This window comes from Bemisia tabaci, chromosome 2 (genome assembly GCF_918797505.1).
Source record: "Bemisia tabaci chromosome 2, PGI_BMITA_v3".
In the NCBI taxonomy this organism is placed as follows: Eukaryota; Metazoa; Arthropoda; class Insecta; order Hemiptera; family Aleyrodidae; genus Bemisia; species Bemisia tabaci.
Window position 1 is genome coordinate 69,550,618 of NC_092794.1, and position 16,595 is coordinate 69,567,212.

The window sequence follows — 16,595 nt, forward strand, 5'->3', positions numbered from 1 at the left end:
AATTTAACTATTAGATTTTATGAACAATTGTATAAATATTGACATTCAAAATTTTTATCTTATTTTTGATAGGAAGTTAATAACTTGTATTTTTAAAAATAAAGTCCCTACAAATACCTTGAAGTCGAAATTAATTGTTATACTTCTACTTGAAAGCACTTTTTGTGCTCGCAAACGCAAGTAATATGCATGGAAAAAATGGATTGCTGATTTGACAATTAAATTATGTTTCAAATGTCCATTTTACAATAGCGGAAAGCTAATTTAACCACAGGGGTGGTTAACTTTGCATTTTTTATCGTAAAATATATACATTGAAACATGACGGGAACTTTTTTATCTAAAAAATTGGTAAATCAACAAAATCATTTTTCCGTGTGTTGTTAGTAGATGATAATTTTAGTAGATCCTTTTACGGTACATGCAGTTAGATGCGTTTAGTCTTGAAGAAAATATCACCTTGCTTAAAGTCAAGAACTTCGACCCTGTGATGCACAAGTTCACTCTTGGCGACCTGTCTCTTCCTCGTTGGCTAGGGTCCTTTTGGAGTTGGGAGGGAGGGAGGGGGGGGGGTTGCTCGAGGCTCAGTCTTGTTGACTCTTGAAGGAGGAGCAAACGGCGGTATTTTGCACGGAATTATTAATTACATACCCGGGTATATCATTCATGGGTTGAATTTAGATTGTCAAACTTGACCGAGATAACCTTATCGTGCAAGAGCGACCGTAGAAATTTTTGGCGAACTCGGCAACCTGAGGATGTATGCGCCGGCCATTATGTTTTGATTTGCTCCTTAGCCATTGCCCTCGCCTGATCTTGGCCTTACTCGAGCTGGGCCGTAATTAGTTTATTTGCCCGATTTATGCCTGCCTGTCCCTTCAGCCGGGGATAAATAATTCGGCTCGTGTTTGACTTGCACCTCCCGAGTCAGGCGATCCGGTTGGCGGGGCGCGCATGAGCTGTAATTTTACCGCTCAACTTGTACCGACTTTACAGCGGAAAATGAACGCCCCTTTCAGGTTGGAGAAAGGTCCACCCAAGATTAGACAGTGATATCGTTTCCAATATACTGATACAAAAAATAGTAAAATCGACATTTAGAGTGTCAGTAACACTGTCATCGTTTGCAAAATACGTAACGCACTTTTTCAGCATTTTGGACCCCTCCTCTTTTCTTGTAACGCTTTGGTGACGTATATGCCCTTACCTTTTAATACGTAAAAACAAAGTATCGTGAGTTCGTGACGCTCTCCTCGACCCCTCCGCGCCCCTTGGAGCGTCACGTAATTTTTTATGAACAAAATGTCACATGTAATGTGATCACAATAGAAGCATATTTTCACGATAAAAATGTATCAAGTTTGTCTTCAATAGAAGTATATGTTCACGATAAAAATGTATCAAGTCTTCAATAGAAGTATATGTTCACGATGGAAATTTATAAAGTCTGTACAATCACAGATATTTAGTTCACAATCGAAATTTATCAAGTCTATCTCAATTATTAATGCTTTGATTGATTTCTATCCATATGGTTCCATAAAAATCATAAGAATGAGGCATGCAAAATTTCTCGGTCGTATGACAAAAATTCCGGAAGCAATGATGGTTCAATTAGCGGCCAGAGTGTCCGAAGGAGGCCGGGCCCAGTGCAGCGTCTAATTATAACGCACGCACGTTTGGTCTAAGGCCTAATTAAAATAATTAACCGCCTTAGAGCAAAATACATCGCATTCAAGTGAAGGTGGGCGAGGGGGTGGCTAATTACTATAATTGAAATAACGAGCCCCGCACCGTGAATCGAAGTTAACATGATATGGTCGACAGCGTGCCGACGAAACTTGTGTAAAATATCGAAAATGTATGGAACGTTAGCGAATTCGAGGGATCAGATTTTATAATATCGTGAATCACAATCCAAATCTCGACGGGTCATAAGTTTATTTGCTAATGAGCCACGGAAAAAAAGAGGAAGGGGTTGTTGGATAATATATGGGCGGTGCCAATAATTAATTATAGTAGTAGGTACCCCATTGATTGTGGTGGTACCCCCAATTAATTGTGGTAATACTCCAATAAATTAGGTTACTAACCCAAATCTTGCGGGCCTACCCCTATAACTGAGGGACCTGGAGGACAAAGCGCATAACATAAGGGCAGTTTTTGCTATTTCCAGAAATACATGTTTAAAGTCCCGAGATTACATGGATCCTTGTGGCGGAAGGAAAATTCCAACTGACTTCTTGATGCGTAAAAAGTGAATGTGAGCGAATTTTTCACAGGACGTGTGCATTAAGACTAGTTTTGCTCGAAACCATTAATATCTCAATTTTCCGAAACCTGCACTTATGCGCCTTGTCCTCCAAGCCCTTCAACTGGAGTCGCGGTACCATAACTTAAGTACGGTACTACCATCACTTGTGTACGGTACTACCATAACTTCAGTACGGTATTACCATAACTTGAGTACGGCACTACCATAACTTGAGTACGGTACTACTTTAACTTATTGGAAATGCTCATGCCATCCAACAAATTGGGGTCGTGCCAAAATTTAATGGGATAATCCCCACTTTTTTCCGTGGCCACGTAGGGATTTGGCATTTCCGACATGAGTCCTTGTCCAATGTGTGGGAGACGATATGCATTTGGATAAATATTCTTGGTATTCATCATGGCAGTGCAGTCTGCGTCCTTTCGACAGTAGCTCAATTTCAAAGGGTTGCATATCCCTGAGCGCCGGATGCGAAACCAGGCGGCAGATTTGCAGGCCGCGAAGTCAACGGAAGGCGGTTACATATTCATCAATCCCTCCGCCTCGAAAACCCTTCACGAGTGAAAAAGGTTCAGAAACACATCACATTTTTTGCTCCACTCCAAAGAGGCAACTTTTTTACAGCTATCTTTCCCCCCCCCCCCCCCCGCATCTCTCCATGTAGCATCGAAATTCGATGTATTGAATCGATTCGGTATTCCAGTGCTCTGATCTCAACGAGCCTGAAACATGAAATGAGGTGCAAGAAACTGCTTACAAGGATAGGTATAGATGGACAGAAAGTGTCTAATTTTACGCTTTGACGAATTATTCAAATTGAAAAAAGGCGGGAACTGCCATGGAGGTAAAGCAATCGATATTCTTTTAGCTATCATAGGATGACGTCATTTATTTGATATATCGAATCGCAAAGCGCTAAGCACTGGAGTGCGTAGTGGCGGTTGCTTACACAGTACCGCCAATTTTGTCGTTGCGCTCTTTTTTTTCGGATGATTCACGCGGAAAAAGTGTAGTATGTTTCATGAAATTGGCAAAATTGCTCTTATTAAGGCGTGCTTTCCGGTCAAGAGCCCCGCGGAAAGGGAAGAGGGAAAAATCGTGAGAGTATCTCCTCCTGCAACGACGAGAGACTGGTAGAAAAGTTCGTAAATAAATAAAGCGAACATAAAAGCTGAAAGTTAAAAAAAAAAAAAGGCCTCAGCTTCGACCTCTGTTTTCCGCCGCAAAAAAGAAAAAAAAATCCCGCGGACCTTAAAGTAGTGTTGAGTGAAGTTGATCCGTTACAAAGGTTTGGCTAGATTAGGTATAATGAATCGGAGGAAAAGCGTGAGCTATGCTGGTCACTGAGTATTATTGAAACCTCATATTGTCTCATAAAAAAGCTATGAATATTTACTTTTCTTTTTATTTTATTTTTTTTTCATTCTTTTTGGAAAAATTGAAGATACATGTGCGCATCACGAAGCGTCCATAAAGATTATATATGATAAGGTTCGGAATCCTCATAAATTCCAGATTTTTTACATCTAGGCGTCCTCTCTTTGAAACATTAATATCTTTACTTATAAAATATAAATAAATGTTCTACTTCATGCGTTGATAGCGTGCCGTGTGCTTCAATCGATATAATATAAAATTAATAAAGAAGGGCAGCAGCGCGCGACAAATGTTTGAGGCTTTGTCTGAAAAACTGATCGAATTTTACCTCAGAATGTCTTCATATATTCTGCCGATCATACTAACTGTAGCTTACAAGAATAATCACATTTTTCAACGCAAACTAATCTCCAGAAAGAGGAAAATAAGTGTGCGCTCGAGTATCATAGGTAATGCCAGATGAACTCAAGGCTGGGACACTTAATCCGGGACAAGTCTATGACAACAAAGGCATCCCGAAAAATATCATATTTTCGAGTCTTGGAAGCACCGATCCGAGATCACTAATGAATGAGCCCAGGACATCTGCTGACACCAGATTTCTGCCGAGAAAGAGGGCCCTCACTCCAATTCCCACGAATTCCCTCCACGGCTAATGGGACCGATCCCAAAAGGTCCCCGGAAAATCAGGATGAAAAGGTCCTTTCGGCGCCGGAGCGACTGCGACCTGCCTCTCAAAATATTTGAAAACCCGAGGACCCGCCTGTTTGCAAACAGGAATCCCGCCCGGCTGCAATTAGCATTGTTCGGCCGCGGCGCAAGACGGAAGAATCAAAATAGTTTCTGGAGGAGAAACGATCATCTGCGTCTGCAGGTAAATCTCTCCACGCTCGATTTGCCGCCGCGCTCGATTTTTTTCTCCTTCCTAATTTTCATTATCTCCTTTGTGCCGGAGAAAGGAAGGACAAATTGAATCGGGTCGGCAGGGACCCGGCTGCGCGGCACTTATCATTGTTCCTCCGGGGGACCACGAGGACCATGAAAGTGGGCAGGGATGCTGGGCTGCATGTATCAATAATCATGTATTTGTATTACAGATCAGCCAACAATCGGGAGCGTGAAGGACACATTGTCCTCGGCTTTGACGAGGGTGCGCATCCCTCCATTTTCGGTGAGTTTGCTGTTTTATTTTTTAATCCGCCCGGGTCCTTTTGTCCCGTGTCCCTTTTTCCTCCGACCGAATTAGGCCAACAATGGCCCTAATTCCCTTCCGCTCGGCTGCTGAGAGGCTGGGGCCGGTCGCACGGTTCGCTCCGGGGCCGGGGGAACCGCGCGCTGCGCTGCGCTCGGCCTGTCACCATTTTATCCGTCGCCCGCTGCGCTGCGCCAATGGCACTGCTTTTGTCCAACTGCTCCGGTGTCATTCGTTTCCTCGTCGCCTTGTCATTGGTCCTCGGTCGCCAACTCGCCCCTCCCAACCACGATTGTCCTCCTTCCAGTGACATCTTCGACCGGTTTCTCCGCTCCGACTCGTCATGTGGGAGTTCCCCACCGTGATTTGCCTGCCGTCTAGGTAGTCACCGCCATTGCCAACGAGATGACAATGAATGACAACTCACTGGGGCAGTGCTATATTTCATTCCACGACACAATTGGGTAATTTTCAGCGTTATTTGAAAACGGTTTGGTTGTATTTAATAAAAGAGAGGAAAGAATAGCGTGCGCGCTACCAAAATTTCATATAAAGTGTAAGTTCGAAAAATGCATTCGAAATGAGGGAACGAGGAGTTTTTGTGAAGAAGGTGGAGGCTTCGGCAGAAATCTCCGAATGCTGAATCTGTAATGATGACAAACTTTGGGTCTCCATCATAGCCTCTCTTGGATTTTGAACATTCCGAGTCGGAGAAAAAAATAATGAGTATTACTATTACATAAATTTATAACACATGGGAGTTAAACCCCTTTTACCAAAAAGAAACAGGAGAAACGTGGACCCTAAAACGAACTTTGAATTAGATTTTTCTGTAAGGAAACAACGAGAAATTTGGAAAGTTGAAAAAGGAGCTTTCATGACTGTAAAGTAAACAATAGAACATTACTAGAAAGGATTTTAGGTATGTTCAAAATTTCAGGAAAACAAAATTAATTCATATGAGGCAAGAAGGTTCAATAGTAAATTTTGGAAAGGACCGTTTGTGGATACCTGAACAAAACATTATTTAATTTGATTCCAATTTTTTATAAACTTATCAATTTCAATTAACTACGCACGGAAATAATGTTTTCTTTGGTTTGGATTCGACCACTTAAATAAGGAAGAAACTTCAAACGGCACAAATGCCGAATAAAATTGCGCTCAAAATATCTATAGAGTTCCGCGAATATGCCCTTCGAATGATGTCATAAAAATTTGCACCCTCCATGATGGGTATTGTTTCCGGAGAAACAGACGTTCATTTACGTAGTTTCTATTTTCTAATGTGGCACCGACAAAAGGGAACTTCAAAGCATGCCTCAAAATTAATCAGCCGTACGTCCAGATGTTGTAACCGCTTTCTTGAAAAATCTCTGCGAATGCCACAAATAAACGACCCTGAGTTGTGACGTCAGTCAGTGTCGCTGCACGCACGCTTTGGCCGGTAGCAGAGTCCGGACTTGACAAACTGTGAGTCTGTTACTTCTCAAACCCGCAAAGCTTGGTTAAATCTGCTGTCGATATGTGAAAGTGACGTCAGTTTCTTAGATATTATCAATGAGTCTGTCCTGTAAAAACAACTTATAATCATGTTTAGGCTATCATTGGAATGGGGAAGGGAGGGTCGAGAGGTATTAAGCTATTTTATTCGTGCTATTTATTAAGCTATTTATTTATTTATTTAAAAATGCGATTATTCTGGGAAACTTGTGCATATTTTCATCCGATTTTAAGAGAATTTTATACCAAAATTAATCCGAAGTATCTGAAAATTTCCAGGAAAAATATTCCGGACTTATTTCAAAAATAAATATTTGTTGGGGAGGGGCGAGGGGGATCCGGCTTATTCAAGGTTCACACGGCGTTTTTCCTTGGCACAGCAGCACGGAGAAGACGTTTTCTTTCCAGCGAGGTAGGCTGATGCAAACTTTAGAATTACCGCAACGGGAATAATTTCAAATTAAATTGACGCCTAATGAAGTGTCTCAATTTCGCGTCGTCGGCGAGGTGCGGTGAAGAAAAAAGTTCAAGAAAGCTCTCCTGAACTTGAAAGTTCAATATTAGCCGAGGATTCTTCGGGGTTTCTTTTTACGAGCCTACTTATTTATTTATTTTCACGTTGTTGATGTTTGCAGCAAACTTTTGACCGATTCTAAGTCAATAAACAACCGAGAGTGCCGGAAAAAGTTAGGTGTTTGACAAGAGAGACGTGTTTATTTTCCCCCTTTTCACAGATTCCCACGGTTTTTTCTTCCACCTCCGCGGAGACTTGAAAAACTTGGAGATTCTTTCATGATGATGTCTTCATTTTGAGAAGTTTTCTTCGATTCTTTCTTGCTAAAAGCTTGCTAGTGCTGGGACAACACCAAATTTGCAGAACTGTATTTTACCGATCATATGAAGCTTCATGTCTCGACTTACTTCTTTTATTTACAAATTTTATGATGCTTCTGAGATCATATATTCTAAGAAATTTGCAGCTTTTGCCATAGCATTATCCAATTGAGTTAAATGCGGTAAAAAATATCATTCTTTACGTGACTTATTTACAATTCTCTGGTGTATTCGGTCTTCTCATTATTCTGTACTCTTAACTGCAGGATTTGGTGACAATTGAGTCAAAATCAAGCAGCGAGCAGCTTCATTCCGTCATCCGAATCAAAATCGCGTCATACAAGTTTGCTGCAAAAACAGAAAATGAAATTCCCTGACATTTCCCTGCTTTCCTGACACCTTTTGGAGAAATTCTCTGACGAATGAAGATACGCCAGATGATTGAAAATATATAATTAGAAATATAGTTTTCAGGCAAAATTTGTTGTTTAAACTCGTTCGAAAAACTCGTTATTGAAAGCAAATTAATAAAGACGACTTAACAAGTTTTCCCTGACATTTTCGTCTTTTCTCCGATATTTCCAGGTTTACTCTGACTTTAAAAAATTCCCTGACACATTTGAGAGAAATTTCCTGAAAATTGAAAATATGCCATATGATTAAAAATACATGATTAGAAATAGTTTTCAGGCAAAATTTGTTGTTGAAACTCGTTCGAAAAACTCGTTTTTGAAAGCAAATAAAGACGACTGAACAAGTTTTCCCTGATATTTTCGTTTTTCCCCCTAACATTTCCAGGTTTCCCCTGAATTTTTGAAATTCCCTGATATTTTCGTCTTTTCCCCTAATATTTCCAGGTTTCCCCTGACTTTTTAAAAGTCCCCGACATTTTCGTCTTCTCTTGACACTTCCACACGGAAAAAAAAGTGGTCCGCTACGTGAGCGGACCTGCTCGGTGAATTTGAGGTACGAGCTTGAGGAACGACTGTCTGATAAAGACCCAGGTGACTCCTGGTTGTCAACCCCGTACTCAGGTCGCCTGTGGAACCCGGCTGTTCGGGTCTGAGATGAATACCGTAACTTCAGTAATGACGAGCGGCTGGTCGGCGCCAACGAACGGGGAAAGTCCACCCCGTGGATACCGGACGCATCGACCCCCGTCGGCACAGAAGGATCAGGGCTCAACCCCGCGTTGGTCCGCATTTCCGCATGTCTGTCCGGCCAACTAATTACCGTTGGCGTGGTCTTTGTCCACTTACCACCGCGCGCCATATTGGTGTTTGACTTCCAACCGTTCTGACCGTTTTAACTGCTTTCCAAGTTTCAGTTGGAATATTAATATCTGTGTGAACACTGTGTTATTTTCTGTTTTGTTTTTGTGTACGATGTTGATGTATTTGAAGAAATCTGAGACGATTCTACGAGAGCTGTAGGCAGTTAAGGATTAAGTGTATTGTCAAGGTGAGTGTGTTTATGAGGCCATTTTAGGCCCTCGAATATTCTAGATTTTCAGAATTCGTCACTCATACATTATTACTCACATTTTTATCTTTCTTATTTCATTTCTCACATTTTGCTTCACGGAATCATTCAATTTTTCGTATCTTGGATCTTTATTGTTTTTGCCCCATCACACCTGCAAACAAGTGCACACCTACTTTATACATATATCAAGTACAACGCGAGAATATTTACCATTTGAGTTACGCATAGCTGGACAACAGTGAGGAATTTAATGTAACTAATATTCAATTTTTATTTGCATTCATTCATTTTTAATGGAATCGATGGTTTTATAATGCTTGTATATTTGTTATTTGGTCACTCATTTAGAAATCAATCAATGATAAAATCCGCAATTTGAATTTTTAAGAATACTGGCATTTTATTACACATTCACGACATTAGTAACGCAACTATTAAGTCCCACTGATTTATTGAAAGGCTGAAATCCAAAGAGAGAAAATACTGACATCGACAAACGCGTGATGCACGTTAACTTCAAAGCAAATGTGTTACATGAAACAATTATTTCCCCCCATTTTTTGCTTATTTATTTATTTAGTTAATAAGTAACTAAAGGGTGACGAATTTTGAAAATTGGTAGAAAATTCATGACGGTGTTCAATGACTGATAAACACACACATCTTTGAGCTTTTGAACAGCTTTGACGCCTGACAGCTCTTTTAAAAAACTCTCATCTTTCGGAAAAACTATCAAAATCAAACAGAAACTGATACAGGAGCACCAGATCTTGATTGCGGGACTTTTTTGGGTTTCTGACTTACATCATGAACTGCGCATGAACGGGAAGTACGAAATTGCTAAAACGGATGCGAACCTGAAGAACTAATAAACTCTTATTCCTATATAGGAACAAGAGCTTTCTCAACGAATAATAACTGGTCTAATGCACAGGGAAAACCTGAGGATCCCTGGAGCAGCAGGGCTGAGAAGGGGGGGGGGGGAAAGAAAAAGAAATTCGGTACTGTGATTACATCAGTCTAGCTCTGCTACAAAATTCGTCTTGGTCTGATCTAACGAACGAATAAGCCCGCATGAACGACCGGGAGTTCCGGTATTCACAGCGGACCTCTCTGGAGTGGTGAATGAGTAGGACGGTCGGCGTAGCGAGACATTCGCAGTTGTCCACTCCGGCATAGTGACCATCAAATTCACAGGTACTATTACAGTCGTCAACCCCGGTAACCCTCTATAGCGCTATATTCACAGGAACTTTCCTGCAACCGGTACGGACTAGTCCGCTCGGGTAGCAGGCCTTTTTTTTCCGTGTTTCCCCTAACTTTTTAAAATTCCCCGACAATTCCCGGTATTCCCTGACTGTGGCGACCCTGGTCACATGACTCTCAGCGCAGCGTCGAACGACCATCAGAGTCCTCCGATATCCAGGATGGAACCGTGGGACGGAGGGTGGAGCCTGGTGAGCGAATTAGGGCAAAAAGGGGCCGGGGACATCGTTTAGGAAAATGTATTCCAGCGAACATCTGCCCGGGGCCGGAGATGGGAGTCCACGTTGGTTTCGGGTGCGCCCGCTGAGGACCAGACCATCTGCCCGAACCCTTCCCATACCCTCCCCGGGCCCGGACACTCACCCCCTCGAAATTGATAAACTTACCTCCTGCTAACCAAACAAGTTCTTTTGTCAGAGCATGGATCCGGGATCGTCCTCCGTTCGCGACGCGTCTGATCCAATTCTAACAGGACGTACCTACATTTCGCGATGAACCCTGGCATCCATATAACTTAATGCTTTCCTGGGCTCAGCTGACGGTGTAGTTACGCCCTTTTGTCTGCCGAGCGACGGATTGAAGGCAAAACAAAGGATCAGATTATAGGTGCACGCGCTACTTCATCATATAGACATTTCGCCTCATGGATTACATTTTTCAGTCGATTCAACTTGGTGTAGCGTATTGCTGCTTTTCATCGATGAGAGTTCGTCAGTTCAAAATTGAATTGAGGAGCTTTCCGGAAAAAGGGCACATAGCAAAAGATAACGTTTGAGAAAAATGCATTTTAAGTTTCCACCATTAATTTCTGGCCACCGAGGATACCGCAGCTTATGGACTCCTGATTTCGAACGAAAGTCACTGTCAGTGGCCATAGAGTAATGATCAAAACTTCAAATGCATTTCTCCACGTCCTATGACGCCTCCCCCCTCCCTCCTCCACTTACACACATATGCAGAAATGTCCCCTTATTAGGCGCCCACTGGGAGGGGGGGGGGAAAACAACCTTGTAAAATGAAAGAGTGATCCTTTTGAATGACTTGCAGAAATTTCCCCTTTGCGGGTTTTAGTCGAAACATCTCGGGGGTTTTGTTGTTGTATTTTTAGCCTTGCCCCCCCCCCCTTGTTTTTCTCCTGTTACCATTTTCTCGGGCTGCTCCGTAAAAATTCGTATCTGTAGAAAGTTGAGCGAGTTCTACCCCGTTGTTAAAATTTCGGACGAGGCGGCGTTTCGGAGGACTCGAAGAACTGCGTGCCTCGGAGCACGAGACAATCTCAAAAGGCGTCTTGACAAGTTTGCACGAAAGCTCTGCCGTGCTAAGGAAGAACGCCGTATGAACATTCAAGAGTTGCCAAATTTCCTTCGATAAAACGTTTATTTTTGCGGAATGTTATGAATAGTTTCCCTTGAAATTTTCAGGAACTTCAGGCGAAATTGCGAACAAAATCATCTGAAAAATTGGAAGGAAAATATTCATAAGTTCACCAGGAAATTAGTGTTTTATCGAATGAAATTTGGCAACGCCTGAAGGCTCATACGGCGTTTTTCCTCGGCACGGCGGAGCTCGAGGCATGGCCAGGCGCAGTGTCAACCACCGCACGACACACAATGTCACGAGCACACGGTTGCCCCTGGCACCGCGTTGCGCATCGGCGTCAAAATCCGAATTGCTACACGGGGCGACGGGACCCCGCGGCGCAGGGTGGGAAGGGGGGGGGGCGCCGTTGAGGCCCCGGGCGCGCCTTGTCGCGAGCATATCACCCGACGCCGCCCCGCGCACCGAGCCGCTTTGAACTTCAATTTGCAACCCCATCCCCACCTCCCAACCCTCCCCCGTCAGCCTAATCGACGCATTAGCTTCCTAATGTCAACTTCGTTTAACCGGCCTAATTGCTCTGCGGCATTTAAATCACTTGTTGCCGCGCGTTCGCAAAAAAACCAATGAATTCAATCGATTTGAGGGCTTGCATTGGATACCTTTATAATGCTAGAGATGACGTTTATTCAGTATAGTTCAATAAGTGTCCTTTTTGTTTTAAAGGAGACCATCTGAATTTTTTTACGTTTATGTTCTATAATTTTTGTCAACGGATGTTATAGAATCATAAGGAATGTTGATTTTTCATTCATAAGGAGGGAATACTCTAATATGAAATAGGGGCCAAACATGTTCAAATAATCTATGTTTTTTATCAACCCTTGTCAAACCCTGTCCAAATTTCTTTACTATAACCCGTTGTTAAACCTAAATTTTTTTGAATAATCTTAATCGAACTCAAATACGTGTGAATGTTGTAATCCATTAATTGCCTAAAGTTTGAGTGTGACATTGTTATGTGATTAAATAATGATATTTTAGTATACAAGCTTATTTTTAAAATGCCTTTAACGTATAGATCAATTGTTACAATAAAGATAATATACACCAAAAAACTTGCACACTCTGAAGTGTCCTGATATATCTCAGCAGCAATTTTACTAAATTTAAAAACTTTTTAAAACTGATGCTGCATATACTGGGAAACAGATGTAACGCCCCCTCCCTCCTCAAACACAAGTCTAAAAGGAGTACAAACTGACAACACTGCAGTCAATTCAAAGAGACGGAACGATGCTTCCAGGGTCCTTTTGATAAGCGGAGGACATAAAAGGTCTGGCGCCCTTTAACCGCACGATTTAAATTTTAAATATACAATTTGCCGCGCCACCCTCAGTTCCGCGGAGAATGAGGGACGCTCCTGAGACCTTAGCCTCAAAAATGTAATCAACACCGTGTCAGGATAATATAATTTAAGCTCTTCCGTCAAAGGTCTCGACTGTTTCAAATGCCTCGATTGATATTGGGTGCAAAGACAAGTTCTCGTGCTGACGTCCGCTATAATGAGCTTTGAATTATTGTATGATCCTCTACTCTCGTATTGTTTCTAAGGCTCACTGAGGAATTCTTCTTCGATAACAGCATTAAAATAATATAGATATCCTGCTCAGTCCACTAATTTTTTTTACATATTACTTCATATTGATAATTAAAAACTTGGTGCTTCAGAACATGAAATCAAGGTGCTTTTTATTGAAAGTTGATGTGATCCTGACTCCTCATCTGTGCGACAATAGGATATTTTCCTCCTAAAACTTATAGATAATTAAAAATAGAAACATATAAGTATGAATTGTCTTTCACAAAAACGGACCAGTTGAACCTGTGGTAGATTTTTACTGTACAGACAGCTTTATACATATGAATAAAGTATCAGTAAAATAAAAAAAGAGATTAATTTTTATGATCAAAGGATTGCTCACGGTCATTCAGACTCGAGAGATCAACGAAAAGTTCAGCAATTACCGATACAACATGACGCGCGCTTCATAAAAAAAGAGTGGAACATCATACTTTTGTTCAAGTACATGCAGATTTTAAAACTTTGCAAGATCATCTGACCCTCACAACTGCAAACACACGAAATAATTCTCCCGAAGGGCTTCCCTTCAACAGCAAAGTAAGCACTTTATGCAAAAACCCTAATTCCTCATAATAATGATCCGACGACAGACAATCCCAGACACGCTTTTAATACCCATCATTCGAGCCCCCTAACGACTCAGCGCACACGCACAAAATCAAACTCAAATCCTGAACAATTCAAAGGACGCTGCAACTCCTTCTGGACGGCGGAGGTATCGCTTCCCGATGTATCATAATATCGATCAGTTTCATAAAAAGTGGTGAGCCGTGGGGGAGGGTGCTCCCCTACCCTTCTGTTCCTGCCCAATCAAAGTTCTTGCTTAAGCCCTTAATGAAACTGCATCCGATTTCAAGGAACAGGGCGAGACAGCTGAGAACGCCAGATTAAATAGTGCTCCACGCCTGACTTCGGGTGGCGGGGGAGGGGTCGGAAGGATGGAAGGGGGGGGAGGTTGGACGGGGCTTTTGGCTCAAGAGGTGGACGCTTGCGATTTTCTGCGGGGACCCATCCCGCTTGTCCGCTCGGGTGCTTTCAATCAGGGCACGAGCGAGGGGAGGGGGTGGGGTTGGGTCCTTCATTTTCTAATCCCCCCCCCCCCCACCCCAGACTGCTGCGAGGGATCGCAGGGTCGCCTGGACGCGGTGATATTACAATTATAAGCTGTCGATGTTCGCCGTTGCGTGGTTGCCTGATGCTCGAGGGAGTCCTGGAATTAAGGGTTGTGAAGATGTAAAATTATACAGTTTTAACGGGGATTTGACACCTGCGATGTCAGACGGGAGGACGAGTGTTGCCCTTGAATGCGAGGGGCAAGCTCTCGCGGTGGATATACTCAGGGGTGAAATTCGAACTATGGTAAAAAAGTATTTTGCAGGAATTCTCGGCTCGCTCCAAGTTAGGAAAGTTCGAACGATGAGATCAGCGAGTTGCGTGCCCGGAGATTTGCTTTGAAAATAGTGCGAGTGTTGCGTTCGGGGAGGATTTACCGGGGGAGGGATTTGGGAGTATCGAAATTAAAAACATGGGACATGTCCACCGCTAGCAACGCATGGGTTCATCTAACTTGATTTCAGGAGTGGTTTTCAATGTATCTTAAATGAGAGCTATTTTAGCAACCCCCTTACAGATTTGTGTATTTTGAAAGGGCAGCGAGAAATCATGTATTAAGAGCGCTACATGCTCCATATAGTGAATATGCTGAACGCATGGTTGACACTGCCAAAAATTTGTTACTGTTTCCCATAGATCTCCTTGGAACATGATTATATAGCTAGACAAGCTACCGCTTCATCATCGACAATATTCAGATTTGGAGTATAATATTTCGACCCTAAAGTAAAATGTTTTGACCTAGCGTTTCATCTAATCTCTGAGAAAGGATCGCTTTTGAGGAAAACACAGAAAAATTAATAGGTTTAAAAAAAAAAAAAAAATGGTGAAAATGAACAGACATTAAATTCACAGTAAATATCCTGTTAGGGTCAATTCACTTACTCATACGCCTCAATGAAAGATGACTTGGGAAAACTTTCGACGGTAAAATACACCGTAGAAAGCGGCATCAGAAACCTTTCTAACAAAAACAAAAATAACGCAGAGATCTTCGTTATTTTGATTTGGAATGAGGGATGATTTTGACTATGTGAAAAGTAAGGTAAGGGTGATAATAAAAGAGCGTGAATTTATTATTTCTTCCTTCAATCCATTCCTTTTTTCTAAAGTCCTACGTCTTTGAATTTGAGCTAAACGAGAGAAATTTAGAATCTCCTCCGGATAGAGAATGACGCTCAAGCAGAAACAGCAGTGGCATCGCATTTTTCAAGCGAGTCAGGGGCGGAGCAGATTAAGAGGCAGGAAGGAAAGCAGGGGTTTTAAAAAAGGCGCTCATGAAATAATTACAAGTCTTTAATTTCGAGCACTTAATTATTCAAAACGAACTTACTTCCGCCTTGTTCGGCCGGGAAATCCGTCTTCCGCGGCGTGAAAAAGGGGAAAAAAGGGAAAAAGAGGGAAAAGCCTGGGCCGGAAACGGGCCGGAGAGAGAGCGAGAGATAAGTCGAGGTGACGGAGCATCAGCTTGGCAGGTTAAAGCGATTGTTAAGTGTAATGTCTCCTTTGAGACAATCTGCGGCGACTTGAGATAAAAAGGGAAGAAAGAAGAAAAACGGCGGAAAGAATGCGACGGGGAAGCTGTGGCGGTTTCCGAGCCGGGTCGTGTCGAGGTGGTTGCGGGTCCCGCCACGGAAGGCGCGGAAAATGCTTTTTTTCCGAATCATAAACTCTAAGACGTATTACCCCGCGGCGTCTCGCGCTTCGCCGGGACACAACCCCCGAATGCGAGCCCTTTCGACCTCGCCCGATAAATCTAACCATTCTTAAGGGTTGCGTTGCCATCTTCTACACCCAAATCATCCCTTTGGCCCCTCTAGGCAACATAGATCTGCCGTCCACACCAAAAACGTTGTAACTACACTCAAAATCTTCTATCTTTTTCCTACAAAAATTGTGTGCATTATATCGCATTACGTTCACTGCAAAAAAAAACACATTGGATCTAGAGTCCAGACTGTTAAAAACATAGACAAGAAAAAGTATTTTTGATTCATCAGAATCTAGCTTAAATCAAGAACCAAGCCTCTTAATTTTAAGCGGATTTCGTTTTGATTCAAGCAAAAATCCGATCGAATCAAGAGTATTTTTTCTTGTCAATGTTTTCAAGAGTCTGGACTCTAGATCCAGTGTCTTTTTCTTCCAATGTTAAATTATACATTTTCTGTAGAATTTATATATTGTTCAGCAAGACCGTACTTCAAAGGTATATCAAACGAAATCTGAGTTGCCTAAATTAACTAAGCTAATATAAACTATCTCTGATCCTGATTTTAAGACGACCTGTAAAATGAATTTGAGTTTTCTTTGTGCAGAATCTCATGGGAAAGTTAGGCAACAGCGCAATTTTGTGGGCCCGCCCGCGTAATTGTTTACTTTGTCCTGTTCGCGCTGTGCGATGATATGTGATATTTCCCTCTCCCACTTTCGTTTGAGCCATGCGGCATGGGATGGGATGGCATCGGCATACCGTCACATGACATACGCGGCATACCATAACGCTCATATGAATACGCACGTGGTTTTGGGCATGGGCTCGTAGTGTTTATTCAGTCATCGAGACCTGAAGGCCAATGTTGCCAGAATAA

At 42.3% G+C, this 16,595-nt stretch overlaps 1 protein-coding gene across 5 annotated transcripts in view; it reads right to left on the reverse strand.

The window, feature by feature from the left end:
• The window catches only part of LOC109041868 (zinc finger protein basonuclin-2), a 293,909-nt gene that overhangs the window by 23,571 nt on the left and 253,743 nt on the right, over positions 1–16,595 (reverse strand). The gene's annotated exons all lie outside the window — the stretch shown is intronic.